At 35.9% G+C, this 9650-nt stretch overlaps 1 gene segment (V, D, J or C); it reads left to right on the forward strand.

The window, feature by feature from the left end:
- The window catches only part of LOC308684204 (Ig kappa chain V-III region MOPC 63-like), a 640679-nt gene extending 631979 nt beyond the window's left edge, over positions 1–8700 (forward strand). Inside the window, exon 4 of the V gene segment in view lies at positions 8193–8700.
- Positions 8701–9650: the final 950 nt, after the last annotated feature.

A 9650-nucleotide genomic window follows, 5' to 3' on the forward strand; every position in this document is an offset into this window, starting at 1 on the left:
AACGAAAATAAATGCAGAAAGGATTAGCATTTAGGGAAAGATAGAATGTTTTTAGAACGTTTTTTCTTGATAGAATTTACAAACAGTGAATTGTTGGATGGGAAAGAAGCAGATAAAAGAGAACAGAACAGATACAGAAGGAACTGGCATGTAGGGAACGATAGAGTTCATGGAACTATTTATGAACGCCTGTTAAGGTAAATTAAGTTGAAATGGTATGAAAAGTGAATTTTAGATAAAATAAGGCATTGAGTATGATTAACAGGGATTAACATGATATAAAGATAAGGAATGTTTCATTAAGTAAAACGATTGTCTTTTGAACCTAAAGGGTCCAGCTATGCTGGGAGTACAGCAACAGCGCTTGCTTGTTCAAACCAGCTTCTGAATGTTAAATGTATACTTGTTTTGTAATCAGTGTTGTTGATGATAATATCAAATTAGAAAATGTCCAAAGATTGGATATTTTGTTGATATTAAGCCATTTAAGGAAATATATTGTTTTATAAAGGAAATTATGGGTTGGAGATAATTTCCCTAGACACGTGTGACTAAAGTTAATCAGAAACTTTGTGAAACCCGTTTAGAATATTTAGATTTTCCGTGTCGCTTATGAAAATGAATGTTCTGCCAATAATGACGATGTGAATGCTTTATTGTATTAATGTTATGAAAACAAGGGTATTGAAGAATAGATTGCCATATTTTTGTAACAAGAGTTGAAGGTGCAAGTGGCTAGGATAGCTGTGTGTAATTTAGAGACTGAGAACAAGATTTAAGGAATCTTGTGATTTCTGTGGAACAGTAGAGATAAGTGGGACTGAATAATCATAATATTAAGTTGAATCTGCATACTAATCATTGGAATAAGCTATCAAACCAGTGTTAATGAAATTAATGACACGTTAAAGTTTTAATACTGTATGAAGAGTAACTGAACAGTCCTGATAAATAGTGAGATAATAGAGAGCAAATGCTGTAAGCAGTTCTGCTCACGCTCTGAAGAGATTTGCAGATGATGTTTAGTAAAAGTTTGATTGTAATTAGAAAGATAAACAATAACTTAACTGGCTCCAAAGAAAGAAAGTGCCAAAATGACACAAATTTAAAGAAAAGTCTGTGTTAATATGGGTTAGAAAGTAGATCAATGTTAATATGATGAAGATTATAATTTGGCTATTGTAATTGAATTTGGACTGTAAAAGAAAAGACAGAGAACTGCTTATCAATGGCTCTGTTTGCATTTCCTGAATACAACACAATGTTTCAGAAGTGCAAAATAGGGTGAAGCTGTTAGAAAGATAAAAGGCAGAATAACAGAGAGTGTTTTATTGCAGTCAGCTGGGTCATTCAGTGACTGTATGCGCACTGTATGACTGTAAAAGTAAATAAGGGAGAAATAAAGTTCATAGTTGGAACTTTTGAAAGTTGTAAGAAGATTGAAAGATTTAAGTGTAAGGAATTCCTTTTGAAAGGAAAAGAACTATAAAAAGTACCGGTTGACATAAAATTACAGATAAGACTAAATGAGTTGCAAAATATTTTAAAAGTACCGGTCACTAAAAGGATGATTGTGTTTTGAATGAAACGCTTTGATAAGGTTTTAGATGATATGGAGAGACAAATCTAATGAATGATTTATAATGATAATCAAAAAAATGTATCACAAGCAGGGAGCGCAGCCTCAAAAGTGAATCATAGAAGCAGATTGATAAACTCCTAGAGAAAACATTGAAGTAAAATTGAAATGAAATTGTTATTAAGAACTAGAATAATTCTTATTATTTCTTTAAGATAAAATAAACAGAAGCAGTGTTACAGGATTAACAGTTGCTAAATGTAAAATGTGTAAAAGGCATTTGATTAAACAAAGGCTTGTTAATATTGATTTTAAAAGATAAGAATGTGATTTGGCCAAAACAGGTTTGCTTATCTAAATCTGGCATGTGCTGTAACTGAAACTGCCACAGTTTCAGTGCAACAGAGACTCATTCGGAGTGGATATTTGTAATGTCTAAATTACAATACATGTAATTTATGGAAAAGATGCCTTAAGATGGGCTACAGTTAAAGAAAAGATGGCAGATAAAGTCTGAAGTTAAAGGTTTATGAGAATGCAGTGTACCAGTCCTGATGCCTCAAGAGTCTCTCTCTCATTCAATATCAGCTGAAAGCTGTTGTCTGAGGCTGTGTAAAGCACAGTGTTTCAGTTGAAAAGATTCATAGATGTGGCAGATTTGACAAATTTAGAGGACAATTTGTAAATGTTTTAAAAGTAAAACTGAATGATTTTAAAGAAGTCTTTAAAATAATAATGCAGACCTTAAATGATAGAAGTGACATTTTTGACCGCTTCTTTGTCTGATTTTAGCCTCCACCATAAAACAGGGCCGATGGCTCCGGCTACAGAAGTAACAGTACACTGAATGTCAATATTAAATGTTCCAAGTGGATATGATGGTTCTTGATTACCTCGATTAAAAAAGAAAAAAAAAAAAAAAAAAAAATTTCATTACCACAAACTATGATAATTTTGCTCAAGTGAAGTAGAGCCATAACTCAGTGTGCAGGAGGCGTAGATCCCAAAGACGGGTAAGATTCTCTGATGGCCATAGATGGGAACAACCTAAGGCAGGGATTATCGCCGCCACTGGGGCACCTGCCCACCAGGTTCGGGAGGTGTTACCTACAAGAAGGGAGTGGTTGTGATGCTACTTGGGGCCAAGAGCATCAAAGAGGGGTCTGTTCCCTACAAATTCCACTCCAATATATATATATCTAAATGTTCCTTCACTTAAAAGAGCTTAATTATCATATAGAGACAATTACATCCAATCTCAGTAATATGTAAATAGAATCACAGAGCACAACCAACAACCATCTTGATTACGGGGACTTCGAATAGCTTGTCACCTTAAACATTTGACCGTTCTGTTTTAACAGAAGATCAAAGATGTGACATAAGGAACATGATGTTGGTTGCCTTATGGGCAAAGAAAAATGTTTGATATTGAACTAGTTCTAACTCCTGAAGGTCATTAGACATGGCGGTGGCTAAAGATGAGAACAGCTTGTGATGAGTCAAGAGAAATTTCTGAAAAACGAAGGTTAGGTGAATTGAGTATTTAAACTAAAAATAACCTTAGAAAAAAGATCATAGCATAATGTATTTTAGATTATTGTAACGGTTCTAATTTGAGTCAAACATTTGTATTTTGACATTTGTGAACTATTAAGGATTGACTATGACTATGATTATTTTAGTTACAGTCCTAGGAGGCTGTTGAAAAGATTATTTGCTTATAATGAGAGAGAAAGAGACTGCTTGAGTGGAGGAAGAGAATGGTACTCTGTCTGTCTTTCTGTTATCAGTCAGCCAAAGAAAGCTGAAGCAAAGTAATAATTATGTACCAAAACAATCCAGCTGACTTTTCTAAAATCAAATGAATAATGAACAGACATGCTTTGAAATTGGTTAATAGGCCATAAAACATTAGATAAAAGATACAGGAAAAGGTTAGAATGTCACTTAGAATTTAAATCCTTTTAGATAAAAGATATTAATAAGAAATATGAGCGGTTCATAGTCAGGGAAGAGTGTGAGTGTGAATTCATGTTTTGTACAGTATGTGTTAGTTTAGGACAACTGTTCTGTCTGAATAATGTGTATAAATTTGTCATTAACCTCTGGAAAGAGTGTTTTAGCATTATAGATGGGTTAAGGCGAATGACAAATTTGAAAGTAAGCTGAGGATTGTGAGTCAATCTGATGAGAAGGCAACACAGAACATAGGACGAGCTTTAAGTTGATTGATCATCGAGCTCTGTCTGTTAGATATTACTTTGGTAATTTATGATGTACAGTAAATTTGATTTACTTTCTGGACAGGTTTAAGTATTGATGTGTAAATTAGAATTGTGAAGTCGTAGATAGCCGTCAGTCATGTGTTGAGAGAAAGTTATAGATTTGACAGCAACAAACACGTACAGTAGGCTAAGTAAATATCAGATTATCCAGAGAGCCCTTAACAGTTATGTATTGTAAAAAGGGGAAGATTGTTATTCGACTGACGTTGACGAAGTGTAGTGACGTTGACAAAGTGTACACGACCTGACCTGACCAATTGATGACCTGGAGAATGTTCGTAGATGACAGCTGATTAAGAGACCAAACAATAGGGTTTAGGGGCCATTGCCTTAAAACAATTTGATAAGAAGATGAAATTGTGGCTTTAAGTAATATTTTTATTTCAGAGGCAGAGAAAGATGTCTAAAAGAAATTTGGCTTAAGGACAACGTTTGGGTTAGCAAACTTTATCCAAACAAATGTTACCAAATAAGTATTGATACAAATATTGTAGTTTTCTTGTAGCTCAAACATTAGAGTTTGACACCTGTAACGCCAAGGTCATGGGTTTGATTTCAGAGGGAAAGCAAGAACTGATAAGAATGTAAATGTGTACTTTGAAATGGAAGTCGCTTTGGATAAAAGCGTCTGATAAAAGTAAGAGAATTTTATTATGTTAAATTTATGCACGAGATGGGTGTTGTGCATCAAGAGGAGGATGAATATGCTCATGGCGGGAACAAGAGAACGCACAGTAAAACAAGTGGTCAGATGAGTCTTTGAACTTTTAGTATGGATAATTTGTATTCAGGCCACAAACAAAGACATTTCGGCCTCACAGGTGGGAAAACAGTAAATCCAGGGGGGGAGGGCTAAACCCATTGTCTTCACAGCAGGCTGAGAGGTTATCTAGCTTTGACCTCATCGGTATATGAGGACAGTAAAGGTCCAGGAGGGGTTTATTTGAAGAACTTTATTTGTATTAACCAGCTAGATCTGGTTTACTAAGGGGTTCACATTTGCTGAAAGCCATCGCACAGGTGGGAAGATAAATGTTGGGAGGACATTGGGTTTAATTGTGTGCATTGTTTGTATTTTAAGTGTGCTAATAACAAGAATTGTTTTGACAGGAAACGCCGGAGCAGATGTGGCAGCACAGCAGACAAAAGAAAACTATGTGACAATAACCTCAACATTTGTTTTTCTTTACAGAAGATGCAGACTTTTGCGCACATGGCATGAGCAAAGTGAAGAAACAGTGCCTAACCCTGTGTAATGCCTAACTTAAAATTTTCATTTTGCAGGATGTCAGGATGGATTGAACCAAACAGAACTGATTCTGTATTGTTTTGTTAACATGAACAACATGGGTTGAATGTTTTTTTCAGGGGAACAAGGACCCTGAGTGCTATTCAATGAGCAAGAAATTATCCGGTGATATGTTTCAGGTTGAAAATTTCACAGGTCACACCAAAGAGACGACAAGACAAGCGCTCACTAACAAAATCACTTAAGGCCTCCATTCACAGGTGACAGCAGACAGTAAACGACTCATTCCAGTGGGGGTGCGATCGTGATCTAAGGGAAAATCTTGGAAGGATCTGGGTCCAAGCATCTCACCTTAAACTATACCAACCAACATCAGCAACCCCATACGCCACAACGAAGAATAAAGTGGAAGATCAAGGATATGCGCTAGAACATACCTCTCCTGCCAACGTTGGAAAAAGACCATTTCAACAGCACACAAAGTGTCATATTGGTGAAGATGGAACGTCCATGAGGCAACGAGATGATCAACATATCTGGAGAAAATGTTGACCAATTAATGGTTGAAGAAAAGTTTTGCGATTTTATTTGATTGAATCAAATTAGGGCTTAGTATTGATATACATGAAGGGTATAACTGTTCTTGAATTAAGACTTGAATTAATTCTATTCTTAAAGATTTAATAGTATAATGGGTTTGATTAGAAAACAAGAGTGAATTTTTTCTATGTTGTTTATCAGAGAATGATAAAGAGGAGGAAATGTTGTGGAAAAATTCATCTTTTCTTTGTATTTTATTTTCAACGATTTAACAAACGAATGCCATGCGTTCTTTGGCTGTATTTTGAGTTTCTTTTATGATATTGATACAGCTGCAGGGTGTGTGTGTGTGAGATTTCAGAGGTAAGGAGATTCCCGTGCTGGGGAGGGGTCAAGGGGGGTCCCTTTTGTTCCTTGTGCTGTGAAGGGTCAAGGGGGGGTCCCTTTTGTTATTTTGTTTAGTGGGGGCTGTAGGAGATAGCTTTTGAATAGAACACTACAAAGTAGCTGGTCAACCTCTGCTCTGAGTCTCACTCCACCTGCAGCTGGACTGTGGATGGACTGGGAACATTCTTGCAAGAATAAATATCTTTTAAGGACAATTTGAATCCTGATGTCTCTTATGCCTGATGCTATTTTGTTAGTTACTTGTTTTTGCCTCAACATTCATGTTTGTCAGGCTGATAAGACACTAGGTTTTGTCTGGAGAATCATGAATGTAGATCATTTTAAACATATGTCATACGCAGCAGTTTCTCTGAGTACAGTTCTGTGCTACACCTTTACAAGCATGTTAACAATGAGGAATCAAGAACTAAATAAATCAGTTTTACTATATTTAGAGTCATAATAAAAAAAGGTCTTTATTATGGTCTTTGGAATCAATGTTGACATGTTGCTCTCTGGGAAATATTTTCATGATGTCTTTTTTTCCCACATTTTCCACATGCATGAAGTTCATCAGGACTCATAATCAGGTCATTATATATTAAACAATGTGCATCTGAAATGTTCAGAATTATTGATTCATTTATTTGAAGCTGCAGGTTTTTCTGTGAATCATGATGATTGATCTGCATATGAAGAACAGAAGCATCATTATGAGAAACTCCACAACATCATCCATGATCAAAGAGGTCAAAGGTCACCTCAGAGGTCACAGCTCATCAAATATATTTCTTTAAACAGTGTTATATCAGAAAGCATTTAGTCAAATCTGAATGAGTGAGTGTTGAGAAGAGCTGAGGATCTTCTAATATCAGTGTGTTGAAGTGTTGTTTCTCTCTCTCTGCTGGAGTGTGTGTTCACTCGAGTGGAATAGAGGTTTTTGTACGAGCGTTTCATTAGATTGTATCACTGTGGTGGACTTTCGGTGGAGGAACTAAACTGGTGATCGGTAAGTCTGTCTATTTAATCACCTAATAAAAAAATACAATTTAGATTTCAGAAAGTGTTTTACAGTGGAAACAAGAACAACATTTATTAATAATAATAATAATTAGATATTGTGGTGATACTTTACTTGAAGTCTTTATGTATAATGCATTATAAAGGTATCAATAGCGTATGTTATAATGTCATATATGTTTTCATAAATAACTGTAACCAAAGTTAAAATGTTTTATAATATTTGCAAATTCCTTGTTACATCTAGAATTGGTTGTTTGTCATGAGTTTTAGTGTATTATAATTTTTTGGAGGTGTAACAATGAATAGATAATATTATAATGTGTTAAAACCTTGGTTACAATTACTGATGAGATTATACATGCATTATAATGTGTAAAACATATATAATATATAATTAATGCATTAAAAATACTTTTTATAATGCAATATGTATAAAGGCTTTAAATAAAGTGTTACTGATATGTTTGTATAATTATTGAATCTAAAACTATGATATTATTATAAGAATAACATTATTCCTTTCAAAAAAAAAATTCTAAACATATTTCCACACTGTGTCTCACTATGAGTTTAATCAGTTTATTACAGGTTTGTTTTTCCTTCATTTATTTCTACACTGAGTTCATATTTAGTTCATCTTTTATTGTAGAAATCATACATGGAAAAAAGAGATTTGACATCAGAATGTAAATGTTGCTGCTTTCTGTAGTTCAGTCAATGATACTGAATCTCTTTTGCTCATGTTGTGCTTATAATTCAGTGTTTTGTTCATTCTGTATGATTCAATTGTGTTTTAACTCTGTTTGAAATTGAGTTACATTTTCAGTTCAGGTGAATATCTCAAAATGTAAGATATTAATGTTCAGAGTGAATAATTGCTGGAATTAAAGCAGTCAGATCGGCCTGATAATAGATAATATGTGTTATAACTGCTGTTACACTTATTGATGAGATCATACATGCATTTTAATGTATATAGCAGTGCATAATTAATGCATTAAAAATACTTTTATAATGCAATATGTATGAAAGCTTTAAATAAAGTGTTGTGTGTGTGTGTGTGTGTGTGTGTGTGTGTGTGTGTGTGTGTGTGTGTGTGTGAATGTGTTGTGTTTGTCTCCTGCAGCTGGTCCCACAGTGAAGCCCTCAGTGTCTCTGCTGCCGCCCTCTTCTCTGCAGATCTCTGGAGACTCAGCCGCACTGCTCTGCCTGCTCAGCTCTTACTCTCCACAGGGGGCGCTGGTGAGCTGGACACTGGACGGGTCAGAGGTCACCGAGGGGGTTCTGACCAGCGCAGAGAGCCAGCAGGACGGCCGCTACAGCCGCAGTAGCGTCCTGACCCTCAGCAAAGCACGCTGGGAAGCGGGAGAGCTGTACGTCTGCAGAGTAACACATGATGGAGCTCCTCATGAGGTCTCGTTCCACAAGAGCTCTGAGTGCTGATGTTTCTCTCCTGAAGATGAGCCGTATCTGAGTGTCCTGTGTCAGGCAGGATTCACATGAGTCTAGTGCTGCAGCTGTAGTGATTTACAACTCAATACTGAAACTGAGTGTGTGTGTGTGTGTGTGTGTGTGTGTGATCTTTCAATCTGCTGTGTTTGCTGCAACATTCAATAAAGCTTCTCAACAAGTTCACTTTGTGTCTGACAACATCATTCAACTAACAGATGAAGATGCAGGTGCTTTTCAGAAGGTTGATGTAGCAGTAAATGTCAAATAAAGCTCTTGGGGTTTGAACATGGTCTCTGGAGACAGAGCTGCTCTATTCTGAGAGGATCACAATCACTCCACCCTGACAATGCAAATGGGGTTTCAGTCTCACTCTCTGATTGGTTACATGATCTGGACTGGAACACTTTCACTTCTGCAAAAGCAGGCGATGGTATTTTAAATATAAAAATATAATAACAATAATTTTAAAAACATGATCAAGAATCAGCCGTTGTGACAGTAATTGTGTAAGAATGTAAAAGTTTGTGTCTCAGATGGAAAGCATCACGTCCAGACAGCAGAAGTGACTGAATGCAGTCTGTTCAGTTTGATTGACAGGATCATATATTACACCTAAAACATGATGATCATATTGAAACACTGACTCATTCTCTTCATAAACACAAGAGTGATGTTGATTGTAATGATATAGTGTTATTAGTGTTTGAAAATACAATCATAAATCATTATTCAAACCTGAACTAAACACTGCCAGAGTCAAGAGGAAGATGATGCTGAAAGTCATGTTTGTTGGTTGATGAAGAAGAGCTCTTGATCATGTCATGTTCAGTTCATAGAGCTATAAACACATGCAGAGTGAAGCATGTGCTGATCATATAAAACACCCTCTGAATGCAAAAGCTGCTGTAGACTGTGAGCTCACGACGAGACCGAAGAGAGATCAGGACGAGATACAGACTCACCTCAGACTCATCAGAGTCAAAGAGTCAAAAATATATATTGAGTTCAGTCATGAAACTCTAGATCAGTGGTTCCCCAACAATGTCTCTAATCTGACACAACCACTTCAGGTCTTGGAGTCTCTACTGATGAGCTGATGAGTTGATCAGGTGTTTGATAGGGAGAGTCTCCA

Source organism: Scardinius erythrophthalmus (genome assembly GCF_964197995.2).
Source record: "Scardinius erythrophthalmus genome assembly, chromosome: 24".
NCBI lineage: Eukaryota > Metazoa > Chordata > Actinopteri > Cypriniformes > Leuciscidae > Scardinius > Scardinius erythrophthalmus.